Source organism: Ranitomeya imitator, chromosome 2 (assembly GCF_032444005.1).
Source record: "Ranitomeya imitator isolate aRanImi1 chromosome 2, aRanImi1.pri, whole genome shotgun sequence".
NCBI classification, from domain to species: domain Eukaryota; kingdom Metazoa; phylum Chordata; class Amphibia; order Anura; family Dendrobatidae; genus Ranitomeya; species Ranitomeya imitator.
The window spans coordinates 584,260,268-584,275,475 of NC_091283.1; the positions used below are offsets into that span (position 1 = coordinate 584,260,268).

The 15,208-nt window shown below is 43.0% G+C and overlaps 1 protein-coding gene across 2 annotated transcripts in view; it reads right to left on the bottom strand.

Moving 5' to 3' along the window:
• Nucleotides 1-15,208, bottom strand: part of LOC138665089 (BPI fold-containing family B member 4-like) — a 171,776-nt gene that overhangs the window by 122,547 nt on the left and 34,021 nt on the right. The window contains exon 1 of one of the 2 annotated variants that reach the window (XM_069752263.1): nt 2,196-2,214. The exons of the other annotated variant lie outside the window; for it this stretch is intronic. The gene's annotated coding sequence lies outside the window, so the exon portion shown is untranslated. Of the gene's footprint in view, nt 1-2,195; nt 2,215-15,208 lie in introns of those variants that run through there. 2 annotated transcript variants of the gene reach the window in all.

A 15,208-nucleotide genomic window follows, 5' to 3' on the forward strand; every position in this document is an offset into this window, starting at 1 on the left:
TTTCAATGGCTAAACCAGCTCCTTTTTCTTTCTATACATTAGCAATGACAGAGAACAAAGCTGGCTCCTGCCAGGACTGAGGACCAGAGGTTATAGCTAAAGACTGGGTCGATTTTGAGACATGAAATATACTAATTAGTAACAAACTTGTACTGTACAAATTTAAAGAGTAACAACCGGTAAGCTTTTTTAAATTTAATTATAGACCAGCCATTGAAAATGTCCACATATTTGTATTATACTCTATTAAAATATTTTTCTTCTTTTTCACCCAAATATTCTGTGCTGAAAGTGATGTTTTATCTGTCTTGTTCAAGCACTTAAAGTAGCTGATTTGAACTGCAATTGTACCAAAAATCCATACTCCAGTCTGAGCTCCTCTGCTCTCCTCTCATATGCAATCAGGGAGGGTATTTATAAAAAAGAGTCTGAGAATGGGTGAGAAGATCAGTGAAGATTTTGCTGGATTATACATTTTTTGGAACCATTGCAGTTCACATCAACTACTCGCCATGAACAACACAGTTAAACAGCACTTTCAGCGTTGATTTGGGAAGGAACCAACATAATGTAATGGAATATAACTGGATTCATAACTTTGCAAAAACATCAATAATTTTAAAAAAAGGTTAGTTACTCTTTAAGCACATTTGATTATTTTATGGCACTAAACAACTGATTTAAAAAGAAAACATAATTTTGTTATATTCCTGAACAATGTCGGTAAGTGAAACAGTCATCGGATTTGTAGCTTTGTATGAGAAAACAGAGGTCTTAGGCTACTTTCACACTAGCATCGGAATCTCCCCGTCGCAATGCGTCGGGCAGAGATTTCGACGATAGCGTTTAACGCACTGCACAACGGAGGCAGCGGATGCATTTCTCTGGCGCATCCGCTGCCCCATTGTAAGGTGCGGGGAGGTGGGGGCGGAGTTCCGGCCACGCATGCGCGGTCGGAAAAAGCAGTCCGTCAGGAGCAAAAAACTTTACATTTTTTACAAAATTTTTAGTGTTGTGGGCCTTTTTTGTTTGCACCATATTAATCTTTCCATTTGCACCATTTTTTTAAAGCATCTTTTATATTTGTCTGTTTTTTTTTTTTTTAGTTTTCCACTGTGGGCAAAGTTTAGGGTTTCCAGATGTTTTTGATGATTCATAAAAATTTGTCACAAATATATTCCAGTCGTTGCCTGAATTGATATGAAGTACGCAAGATATTTTTGTTCAATGTTTGCCCCATTTTTCAAATGTGTGACTTTTTTGTGTTAAAAAGTAGCAAAAAAGGTTAAAGACAAAAACAAAGTCAATTTTTATCTTTGCACAAAATTCATGAACCACATTCCATTTTGAAGGATTTGTCGCAAACAACATCAACAAATGCCACAAGACAAAGAAAACTGACTAAAAATTTTAAAACGTAAATGATGAATCGCATCTTATGTGCAAATGAGCGGGAATGATCAGTGTTGTTAATTTTAATTTTGGAGTAATCATTTTTTTTGTATGGGCTAGATTGTTATATAAGCGGTATATGTGTGCCTAATAGAATTGCTGATGTATACATCGTTACCAACCAAACTATTATGGTTACCAATGGAAATAACAATAGATAGAGCCACTGCTCCTCCGAATTTGGTTCCTTTTTTTGGGATAGGGACCGCAGATCCCATAATGTGTTGCAGTGGCTGAGGGGAACCTAAGGAGGACTGTTATTGTCTGCTTTGGAAATATGTGTTCCTAATACATAAATATTTAAAAAAAACTAAAAATATTTCAAATAACTAACCTGTCCAAGGACACTAAGGCTGTATTCAAATGTTCAGAAGAAGGAGAACCATATGAGTTTTTTTTTTAAATTATTCATATATTTATATATTTCACAATGCTTTCTCAAGAGGAAGTCCACATACAACTTCATTTATGGACATCTATGTTTTGATTTTTTTGCCTATGTGAATTGGATGGGTTTTTATCATTGTCTGGTGATTATTTCCTTTCAAGAACACCTTTAAAAATATATTTACTTAGAAATATGGCGACGTGTTCAATACTTATTGCTCCCTCTGCATGGCTAAATCATACAAAAGTTAAGTACAGTTATAATAATCTGTACAGGTTTCTCCAGCTTCAATAAATGTACGGGTAACTCAAATATAATTTACGGACAGGGTAAAAAATGTCCTATTTTTACTGACCCCAAATTTCAGGATGCTTGGCAATCCTGCTGTCAGCCAATGTTAGTCCTTATGGCTGACAAAGAACTTGATAGATCTTCACTGACAGCACTTCTTTTTGTGATGACTGTGCAGTGGCACTGTTGTTCTTCACTGATAGCGCCATTATGACTAGGCGTCAGCCCTGCATCATTGAATATCAAGATAATGCATTATTCTCTTTTAGTTTTTCACTATTTATGATGTTCCTTTATTTATGTATAGTTTCTAGGATAACTAGTTAGTCTTTAGTAGCTACTAAGAAGACATGTGCTATGAGGTTAGCTGATTGGTCTATGTAGGCTCAACCAGATGTCTCCAGGACAGTGCACCAATGGAGAGTGAATAAGATCAATGGTTTAAAAGATTGGTATTTAGAGCTATTCAAATTGTCTGAAATTCAAATGAATGAGCTTCGCCGAATTTTAATAAAAAAATATGATTCTCAGAATTGCAATATTTAAAAGCCTATAGTACTCCTAGGACTGTATTAAACCATTTTGGAGTTATGTAATGCAAACAAAGCCTTATTAGTGTCAAATGACCTCAACCTATTTGGCTAAGGGCTCATATTCACTTGTGAGCAACTCGGATGAGTCTCGCACGGCAATACCCGGCACTGCACCCGGCACTCAGATCGGAGCTGCTGAGTGCCGGGTGCAGTGCCGGGTATTGCCGTACGAGACTCATCTGAGTTTCACGCAAGTAAGTATGAGCCCTAAGGAAAAATGGATAGTAACCAATGTTAACCAAGAGCTGTATATTGTTGATATTGATCTAATATTGGTCTACTACTAAAAGGAAGGCTGCAAAAAACATACATTTTTTTTCTTACAAAATGAAAACTTTGTGAGGTAGCCAGTTGTGTTTAACCCCTTTGTGATATGCGCCATACTAGTACTGCTTTGCAGGAGGTGCGTTCATGCAAACTGCAGTACTAGTATTGCGCACTGATTGTGCAGCTTCACACTGAGCGCCGCGGCGATTGGGTGCGGGTGTCAGCTGTATGTAACAGCTGACATCCCGCAGCAACGCACACGATTGGTGCTGACACCAATCACAGGCATTTAACCCCTCTGATGCCACTGTCAGTAGTGACAGCGGCATAGAGAAGCATCATGGAGGGAGGGGCTCCCTGCATGCTTCCATCAGTGCAGAGTATCAGATCAGCGATCTGATGGTATATAGTAATGTCCCATACTGGTACAATGTAGAAAAGTAAAAAAAAAAATATTACAAAGTGTAAAAATATTGTAAAAAAAATCTAAATAAATAAAATAAATAAATAAATATTTTTCCAATAAAGACATTTATGTAAAAAAAAGACAACAAAAGTACACATATTTGGTATCGCTGCAACCATAATGACCCTCTCTATAAACAGTCCCACTAGTTAACCTCTTCAGTGAACACCATAAAAAAATAAAAAAACAAGGCAAAAAACAATGCTTTATCATCATACCGCCAAGCAAAAAGTGAAATAAAACACGATAAAGACAGATGTGAATAAAAATGGTACTGCTAAAAAGTCATAGCAATCATAATTGCATGATGCAAAAATAATTATTTTTCTATAAAATAGTTTTTTATTGTGTAAAAGAGACAAAACATAAAAAAATATATAAATGAAGTATTGCAGTAATCGTACTGACCCGAAGAATAAAGTGGTCTTATCACATGCGGAACTGTACGGAAAAAAAAAAAAAAGCAAGTCCTGAATTGCTAGTTTTTGTTCATTCTGTCTCCTAAAAATTGGAATAGAAAGCGATCAAAAAATGTCATGTGCCTGAAAATGGTACCAATAGAAACGTCAGCTCATCCCGCAAAAAATCAAGCCCTCTGTGAGCCAAGATATGGAAAAATTATAGCTCTCAAGAAATGGTGATGCAAAAACTATTTTTTGCAAGAAAAAGCGTCTTTTAGGGTTTGTTTCCACAATCAGGAAACGCTGCGTTTTTGACGCTGCGTTGAGCCGCAGAGTCAAAAACGCAGCGTCCAGATGATACAGCATAGTGGAGGGGACTTCATGAAATCCTGTCTCCATTATGCAGGAAAAAACGCATGCGGCATAGCCGTGAAAACGCACATGCGGCACGTTTTTTCAGAACGCAGCATGTTGTTACAATGAGCAAACCACGCAAGAACACCGCAGGTGACCTGCCAGTGACCTCAGGTGCAGTTTTGGTCAGGATTTTACCTGCATAAAATCCTGACCAAAGCCTGAAGCAAGCCTGAACGTGGACACATACCCTAAGTGTGTGACAGCAGCCAAATATAAAAACCCAATATAAATCTGGTATCGCTGTAATCACACCGACCCAAAGAATAAATTTATCTCATCATGGTCTTATCAGAGAAGCTGTGGGTGCCAATGCATGTGAGTCGCCAGCCAGGGCCGTGGGGCACTCGGACCCTGGCCCTGGGCGCCCAATTAAAGGGAAAGGTCTTTAACCCCTTTATCCCATTTGACGTATCCCGTCAAGGTGACCTGGGACTTAATTCCGAGGGACGGGATAGTATGTCATAGCGATCGGCCGCGCTCACGGGGGGAGCGCGGCCGATCGCGGCCGGGTGTCAGCTGACTATCGCAGCTGACATCCGACACTATGTGCCAGGAGTGGTCACGGACCGCCGCCGGCACATTAAACCCCGGCACACTGCGATCAAACATGATCGCAGTGTTCCGGCGGTATAGGGAAGCATCGCGCAGGGAGGGGGCTCCCTGCATGCTTCCCTGAGACCCTCAGAGCAACGTGATGTGATCTCGTTGTTCCGAGGGTTCCCTACCTTCTTCTCCCTGCAGGCCCCGGATCCAAAATGGCCGCAGGACTGCATCCGGGTTCTGCATGGAGGTGGCTTATCAGATCGCTGATCTGACACAGTGCTCTGCAAAAGTCAGATCAGCGATCTGATCTTATAACATGATGCCCCTTCCCAGGGCAATGTTATAAAGTAAAAAAAAATATTTAGTTGTGTAAAAAAAAAAAAAAAAATCCTAAATAAAGAAAGAAAAATACATATAAATTATTCCCATAAATACATTTCTTTATCGAAATAAAAAAAAAACAATAAAAGTACACATATTTAGTATCGCCGTGGCCATAGCGACACGACCTTTAAAACTGTCCCACTTCAGTGAAAACCGTAAAAAAAAAAAAATGAGGCAAAAAACAACTCTTTATTATCATACTGCCTAACAAAAAGTGGAATAGCATGCGAATAGAAAGACGGATATAAATAACCATGGTACCGCTGAAAACGTCATCTTGTCCCACGAAAAAAGAAGCCATGATACAGCATCATTAGTAAAAAAATAAAAAAGTCCTCAGAATAAAGTGATGCAAAAATAATTATTTTTGCTATAAAATAGTTTTTATCGTATAAAAGTGCCAAAACATAAAAAAGATATAAAGGAGGTATCGCTGTAATTGTACTGACCCGAAGAATAAAACTGCTTTATCCATTTTACCAAATGCGGAACGGTATAAATGCCCCCCCCAAAAGAAATTCATGAATAGCTGGTTTTTGGTCATACTGCCTCACAAAAATTGGAATAAAAAGCGAACAAAAAATGTCACGTGCCCAAAAATGTTACCAATAAAAACAAACGTCAACTCGTCCCGCAAAAAACAAGACCTCACATGACTCTGTGGACCAAAATATGGAAAAATTATAGCTCTCAAAATGTGGTAACGCAAAAAAATATTTTTTGCAATAAAAAGCGTCTTTTAGCGTGTGTGTGACAGCTGCAAATCATAAAAATCCGCTAAAAAACCCGCTATAAAAGTAAATCAAACCCCCCTTCATTACCCTCTTAGTTAGGGAAAAATAAAAAAATTAAAAAAATGTATTTATTTCCATTTTCCCATTAGGGCTAGGGTTAGGGCTAGGGCTAGGGTTAGGGTTAGGGGTAGGGTTGGGGCTAGGGTTAGGGTTTGGATAATATTTACCGTTGGGATTAGGGTTAGGGGTGTGTCAGGGTTAGGGGTGTGGTAAGGGTTATGGTTGGGATTAGGGTTAGGGGTGTGGTTGGGATTAGGGTTAGGGGTGTATTTGGGTTAGGGTTTCAGTTAGAATTGGGGGTTTCCACTGTTTAGGCACATCAGGGGCTCTCCAAACGCGACATAGCGTCCGATCTCAATTCCAGCCAATTCTGCGTTGAAAAAGTAAAACAGTGCTCCTTCCCTTCTGAGCTCTCCCGTGTGCCCAAACAGGGGTTTACCCCCACATGTGGGGTATCAGCATACTCAGGACAAATTGACAACGATTTCTATGGTCCAATTTCTCTTGATACCCTTGGGAAAATAAAAATTTGGGGGGCTAAAAAAAACATTTTTGTAGGAAAAAAATGATTTTTTAATTTCACGGCTCTGCGTTATAAACTGTAGTAAAATACTTGGGGCTTCAAAGTTCTCACAACACATCTAGATAAGTTCCTTGGGGGTTCTAGGTTCCAATATGGGGTCACTTGTGGGGGGTTTCTACTGTTTAGGTACATCAGAGGCTCTGCAAATGCAATGTGATGCCTGCAGACCATTCCATCTAAAGGTACCGTCACACTAAGCGACGCTGCAGCGATACCGACAATGATGTCGATCGCTGCAGCGTCGCTGTTTGGTCGCTGGAGAGCTGTCACACAGACAGCTCTCCAGCGACCAACGATGCCGAAGTCCCCGGGTAACCAGGGTAAACATTGGGTTACTAAGCGCAGGGCTGCGCTTAGTAACCCGATGTTTACCCTGGTTACCGTTGTAAATGTAAAAAAAAAACATTACATACTTACATTCCCGGTGTCTGGTCATGTCCCTCGCCTTCAGCTTCCCACACTGACTGAGCGCCGACCGTAAAGTACAGCGGTGACGTCACCACTGCACAGCGTGCTTTACGGCCGGCCAGCGCTCACCAGTTAGTGCGGGAATCTGACGGCGGGGAGCATGACCAGACTCCGGGAATGTAAGTATGTAGTGTTTGTTTTTTACATTTACAACGGTAACCAGGGTAAACATCGGGTTACTAAGCGTGGCCATGCGCTTAGTAACCTGATAGTTACCCTGGTTACCAGTGAAGACATCGCTGGATCGGCGTCACACACGCCGATTCAGCGATGTCAGCGGGAGATCCAACAACAAAATAAAGTTCTGGACTTTCCCCAGCGACCAACGATCTCCCAGCAGGGGCCTGATCGTTGGTCGCTGTCACACAAAGATTTCGTTAACGATATCGTTGCTACGTCACAAAAAGCAATGATATCATTAACGATATCGTTCAATGTGACGGTACCTTAAGTCTGCATTCCAAATGGCGCTCCTTTCCTTCCGTGGTTCTCCCCACATATGGGGTATCAGCGTACTCAGAAAAAATAGCACAACAACTTTTGAGGTCCAATTTCTCCTGTTACCCTTGGGAAAATACAAAACTGGGGGCTAAAAAATAATTTTTGTGGAAACCAAAAAATTATTTTCACGGCTCTGCGTCATAAACTGTAGTGAAACACTTGGGGGTTCAAAGCTCTCACAACACATCTAGATAAGATCCTTAGGGGGTCTACTTTCCAAAATGGTGTCACTTGTGGGGGGTTTCCATATTTAGGCACATCAGGGGCTCCCCAACGCAACATGGCGTCTCATCTCAATTCCAGCCAATTTTGCATTGAAAAGTCAAATGGAGCTCCTTGCCTTCTAAGCTCTGCCATGCGCCCAAACAGTGGTTTACCCCCACATATGGGGTATCGGCGTACTCAGGACAAATTGTACAACAACTTTTTGGGTCCATTTTCTCCTGTTACCCTTGGTAAAATAAAATAAATTGGAGGTGAATTAAATTTTTCGTAAAAAAAAGTAAATGTTCATTTTTTTTAAACATTCCAAAAATTCCTGTGAAGCACCAGAAGGGTTAATAAACTTCTTGAATGTGGTTTTGAGCACCTTGAGGGGTGCAGTTTTTAGAATGGTGTCACACTTGGTTATTTTCTATTTTCTATCATACAGACCATTCAAAATGACTTCAAATGTGATGTTGTCCCTAAAAAAAAAAATGGTGTTGTAAAAATGAGGAATTGCTGGTCAACTTTTAACCCTTATAACTCCCTAACAAAAAAAAATTTGGTTCCAAAATTGTGCTGATGTAAAGTAGACATGTGGGAAATGTTACATATATCTGTGATTTAAGAGCATAAAAATTCAAAGTTAGAAAATTGCAAAATTTTCGCCAAATTTCTGTTTTTTTCACAAACGCAGGTAATATCAAAGAAATTTTACCACTTTCATGAAGTACAATATGTCTCAAGAAAACAATGTCAGGATCACGGGGATAAGTTGAAGCGTTCCAGAGTTATAACTTCATAAAGGGACAGAGGTCAGAATTGTAAAAATTGGCCCAGTCATTAACTTGCAAACCACCCTCGGGGCTTAAGGGGTTAAGGGGATTGGTGAATACGGTTTGTGTTCGTGACGCCACTTGTGGTATTCGGTCAGTGGGGACCGACGCTGCTTAAAAGGGTCCTCTGGGGTGATGTTATGGTAGCTAGATGGTATAACTTCCCACAAATGAAGTAGGTCCCCAGGGCTCCCGGTGTATAGGTGAAGATGGTGAGAGGTGCAGTGAAGAATGAGGACACATGTTTGCAGTCTTTTTACCTGGTTTATTGAAGCTTCGGGAAACCGAAGTCCAGGGTACCAGATCACAGGTACAGGCATGGTCCAGCCAGCTTGGAAGCGAATCCAGAGTCACCTTTACAAGTGAAGATGAAAGCCTTCCTCAAAGCTCGGTGGTGTTGTAGTCCCTTACTGTATATGGCTTCTTATAAGGTCCTCACAGTTCCTCTCTGTCCCGCATATAGGTTAGGACTAGTGATGAGCGAATATATTCTATACTCGAGATTTCTCAAGCATGTTCGGGGGTCCTCTGATTATTTTTTAGTGCTCGGAGGTTTAGTTTTCCTTGCTGCAGCTGAATGCTTTACATCTGTTAGCCAGCATAAGTACATGTGGGGGTTGCCTGGTTGCTAGGCAACACCCACATGTACTTATGCTGGCTAACAGATGTAAATCATTCAGCTGCGGCAAGAAAAACTAAATCTCCGAGCACTAAAAAATACTTGGAGGACCCCCGAGCATGCTCGAGCAATCTCGAGTAACGAGTATATTCCCTCATGTTGGTGTTACGGGAAACGGATGCACACCTTCTGTCTGTGGCCACCACACTGCTTCTTTCTGCCTGTTGGGGTGATATGTCTCCTTCCCCAAGTGTGCTGCTGCTCTCGCTCTGCATGTACTCCTGCAAGGTTGTGTCAGTCACTATGTCATCCACCACCTCGTCTTCCACATCTGCACCCTTCTCCTCTTCCAGACTTTCTAGCAATTGTGTCTCATCATCGTCCACCTCTTCTGACACTTTCCCACCATCACCTTCGCGTGAGCAGGACTGGTCAAAGCTTTGGGCATCTGTACATGCGATCTCATCTGTCCCCACTTCAAGTTGACCGGCCAAGAGTTCTGAATCTTGAAATGGAAAATTGAACAGCTCTTCAGAGTGTTCAAGTGGGGATCAGTTGTCTCAGGGCACTTGGCATAGTGGGAGAAAGGAGGATCAGGGTGAGGAGTATCCGGGCCACACTCATGGCTACTCAGACTAGATCGTGTGGAAGATATGGTGGTGGTGGCTGAGTGACTGGAAGCATTATCCGCTATCCAACCAACAACTGTTTTACACTGCTCTGGCTTCAATAGTGGTGTGCTGTGGTCACCTAGAAACTGGGACAGAAGTTTGGGACTGCGAGAAGATGTGACTCTTTGTTGTTGCCCACTTTCACCTTGGCTACGGCCTCATCTGTTATGACCTGGTGGTAAGGACAATAATGGACCTGGTGGTTAAGAGCACACGGAATGACCTGATAGTTACTAATAATATAGGACGAGCTCTGAGACGTGGGAACTCTGCTGACCGCAATCCCTAATCCTATCACACACTAGAAATAGCCGTGGATTGCTCCTAACGCTCCCTATGCAACTCGACACAGCCTAAGAAACTAGCTAGCCCTAGAGATAGAAAAATAAAGCCTACCTTGCCTCAGAGAAATTCCCCAAAGGAAAAGGCAGCCCCCCACATATAATGACTGTGAGTAAAGATGAAAATTACAAACACAGAGATGAAATACATTCAGCAAAGTGAGGCCAGACTTACTGAACAGACAGAGGATAGGAAAGGTAACTTTGCGGTCAGCACAAAAAACTACAAAAGGACCACGCAGAGGGCGCAAAAAGACCCTCCGCACCGACTCACGGTGCAGAGGCGCTCCCTCTGCGTCCCAAAGCTTCCAGCAAGCAAGACAACAATAAAAATAGCAAGCTGGACAGAAAAATAGCAAAACAGAGAAAAACAAGCAGGAACTTAGCTTCTGCTGGGAAGACAGGTCACAAGAACGATCCAGGAGAGAACTAGACCAATACTGGAACATTGACAGGTGGCATGGAGCAATGATCTAAGTGGAGTTAAATAGAGCAGCCAGCTAACGAATTAACCTCATCACCTGTGGAAGGAAACTCAGAAGCAGCAGCTCCACTCACAACCACCAGAGGAAGCCCATGAACAGAACCAGCCGAAGTACCATTCATGACCACAGGAGGGAGCTTGACAACAGAATTCACAACAGTACCCCCCCTTGAGGAGGGGTCACCGAACCCTCACCAGAGCCCCCAGGCCGACCAGGACGAGCCAAATGAAAGGCACGAACCAGATCGGCAGCATGAACATCGGACGCAAAGACCCAGGAATTATCTTCCTGACCATAACCCTTCCACTTGACCAGGTACTGGAGTTTCCGTCTCGAAATACGAGAATCCAAAATCTTCTCCACCACATACTCCAACTCCCCCTCAACCAACACCGGGGCAGGAGGATCAACGGATGGAACCACAGGCGCCACGTATCTCCGCAACAATGACCTAAGGAATACATTATGTATGGCAAAAGAAGCTGGAAGGGTCAAACGAAACGACACAGGATTGAGAACCTCAGAAATCTTATACGGACCAATGAAACGAGGCTTAAACTTAGGAGAGGAAACCTTCATAGGAATATAACGAGACGACAACCAAACCAAATCCCCAACACGAAGTCGGGGACCCACACAGCGCCGGCGGTTAGCGAACCATTGAGCCTTCTCCTGGGACAATGTCAAATTGTCCACCACATGAGTCCAAATCTGCTGCAACCTATCCACCACAGTATCTACACCAGGACAGTCCGAAGACTCAACCTGCCCTGAAGAGAAACGAGGATGGAAACCAGAATTGCAGAAAAACGGCGAAACCAAAGTAGTCGAGCTGGCCCGATTATTAAGGGCGAACTCAGCCAAAGGCAAAAAGGACACCCAATCATCCTGATCAGCAGAAACAAAGCATCTCAGGTATGTTTCCAAAGTCTGATTAGTTCGTTCGGTTTGGCCATTTGTCTGAGGATGGAAAGCCGAGGAAAAAGACAAATCAATGCCCATCCTAGCACAAAAGGCTCGCCAAAACCTCGAAACAAACTGGGAACCTCTGTCCGAAACGATGTTCTCCGGAATGCCATGTAAACGAACCACATGCTGGAAAAACAATGGCACCAAATCAGAGGAGGAAGGCAATTTAGACAAGGGTACCAAATGGACCGTCTTAGAGAAGCGATCACAAACCACCCAAATGACCGACATCTTTTGAGAGACAGGGAGATCCGAAATAAAATCCATAGAAATATGCGTCCAGGGCCTCTTCAGGACCGGCAAGGGCAAAAGCAACCCACTGGCACGAGAACAGCAGGGCTTAGCCCGAGCACAAGTCCCACAGGACTGCACAAAAGAACGCACATCCCGCGACAAAGACGGCCACCAAAAGGATCTAGCCACCAAATCTCTGGTACCAAAGATTCCAGGATGACCAGCCAACACCGAACAATGAACCTCAGAGATAACTCTACTAGTCCATTTATCAGGGACAAACAGTTTCTCCGCTGGGCAACGGTCAGGTCTATCAGCCTGAAATTTTTGCAGCACCCGCCGCAAATCAGGGGAGATGGCAGACAAAATTACCCCCTCTTTGAGAATACCCGCCGGCTCAGGAACACCCGGAGAGTCGGGCACAAAACTCCTTGACAGGGCATCAGCCTTCACATTCTTAGAGCCTGGAAGGTACGAAACCACAAAATCAAAATGGGAGAAAAATAGCGACCAACGAGCCTGTCTAGGATTCAACCGCTTGGCAGACTCGAGATAAGTCAAATTCTTGTGATCCGTCAAGACCACCACACGATGCTTGGCTCCTTCAAGCCAATGACGCCACTCCTCGAATGCCCACGTCATGGCCAACAACTCTCGATTGCCAACATCATAATTGCGCTCAGCAGGCGAAAACTTTCTAGAAAAGAAGGCACATGGTTACATCACCGAGCCATCAGAACTTCTTTGCGACAAAACAGCCCCTGCTCCAATCTCAGAAGCATCAACCTCGACCTGAAACGGAAGCGAAACATCTGGCTGGCACAACACAGGGGAAGAAGAAAAACGATGCTTCAACTCCTGAAAAGCTTCCACAGCTGCAGAAGACCAATTGACCACATCAGCACCCTTCTTGGTAAAATCAGTCAATGGTTTAGCAACACTAGAAAAATTATTGATGAAGCGATGATAAAAATTAGCAAAGCCCAGGAACTTTTGCAGACTCTTCACAGATGTCGGCTGAGTCCAATCATAAATGGCCTGGACTTTAACAGGGTCCATCTCGATAGTAGAAGGGGAAAAAATGAAACCCAAAAATGAAACCTTCGGAACTCCAAAGAGACACTTTGACCCCTTCACAAACAAAGAATTCGCACGAAGGACCTGGAACACCATTCTGACCTGCTTCACATGAGACTCCCAATCATCCGAAAAGACCAAAATATCATCCAAATATACAATCAGGAATTTATCCAGGTACTCTCGGAAGATGTCATGCATAAAGGACTGAAACACTGATGGAGCATTGGAAAGCCCGAATGGCATAACCAGGTACTCAAAATGGCCCTCGGGCGTATTAAATGCTGTTTTCCATTCATCGCCCTGCTTAATACGCACAAGATTATACGCACCACGAAGATCTATCTTGGTGAACCAACTAGCCCCCTTAATCCGAGCAAATAAATCCGACAGCAGCGGCAAAGGGTACTGAAATTTGACTGTGATCTTATTAAGAAGGCGGTAATCAATACAAGGTCTCAAAGAACCATCCTTCTTGGCCACAAAAAAAAACCCTGCTCCCAATGGTGACGACGACGGGCGAATATGACCCTTCTCCAAGGATTCCTTTACATAACTCTGCATAGCGGCGTGCTCTGGCACAGATAAATTGAACAGTCGGCCCTTAGGAAACTTACTACCAGGAATCAAATTGATAGCACAATCGCAATCCCTATGAGGAGGTAGGGCACTGGATTTGGGCTCATCAAATACATCCCGGTAATGCGACAAAAACTCCGGGACTTCAGAAGGGGTGGATGACGAAATAGACAAAAATGGAACATCACCATGTACCCCCTGACAACCCCAGCTGGACACAGACATAGATTTCCAATCCAATACTGGATTATGGACCTGTATCCATGGCAACCCCAAAACGACCACATCATGCAGATTATGCAACACCAAAAAGTGAATATCCTCCTGATGTGCAGGAGCCATGCACATGGTCAATTGAGTCCAGTACTGAGGCTTATTCTTGGCCAAAGGCGTAGCATCAATTCCTCTCAATGGAATAGGATACTGCAAGGGCTCCAAGAAAAAACCACAGCGCCTAGCCTACTCCAAGTCCATCAAATTCAGGGCAGCGCCTGAATCCACAAATGCCATAACAGAATAGGATGGCAAAGAGCAAATCAGAGTAACGGACAAAAGAAATTTCGACTGTACCGTACCAATGGTAGCAGACCTAGCGAAACGCTTAGTGCGCTTAGGACAATCGGAGATAGCATGAGTGGAATCACCACAGTAAAAACACAGCCCATTCCGACGTCTGTGTTCTTGCCGTTCAGCTCTGGTCAAAGTCCTATCACATTGCATAGGCTCAGGTCTATGCTCAGATAATACCGCCAAATGGTGCACAGCTTTACGCTCACGCAAGCGTCGATCGATCTGAATGGCCAAAGACATAGACTCATTCAGACCAGCAGGCATGGGAAATCCCACCATGACATCCTTAAGGGCTTCAGAGAGACCCTTTCTGAAAATTGCTGACAGGGCACATTCATTCCACTGAGTGAGTACAGACCACTTCCTAAACTTCTGACAATATATTTCTACCTCATCCTTACTCTGACACAGAGCCAGCAAGATTTTCTCTGCCTGATCCACTGAATTAGGTTCATCATAAAGCAATCCGAGCGCCAGAAAAAATGCATCAACATCACGCAATGCCGGATCTCCTGGCGCAAGGGAAAATGCCCAGTCTTGAGGGTCACCACGTAACAAAGAAATAATGATTTTCACTTGTTGAACAGGGTCACCTGAGGAGCGAGGTTTCAAAGCAAGAAACAATTTACAATTATTTTTGAAATTCAGAAACTTAGATCTATCCCCAAAAAACAAATCAGGAATAGGAATCCTAGGCTCTAACATCGGATTCTGAACCACAAAATCTTGAATGTTTTGTACCCTTGCAGTGAGATTATCCATACAAGAGGACAGACCTTGAATGTCCATATCTATACCTGTATCCTGAACCACCCAGAGGTAAAGGGGAAAAGAGAGACAAAACAAACTGCAAAGAAAAAAAAATGGTCTCAGAACTTCTCTTATCCCTCTATTGAGATGCATTAATACTTTGGGCCACCTGTACTGTTATGACCTGGTGGTAAGGACAATAATGGACCTTGTGGTTAAGAGCACACGGAATGACCTGATAGTTACTAATAATATAGGACGAGCTCTGAGACGTGGGAACTCTGCTGACCGCAATCCCTAATCCTATCACACACTAGAAATAGCC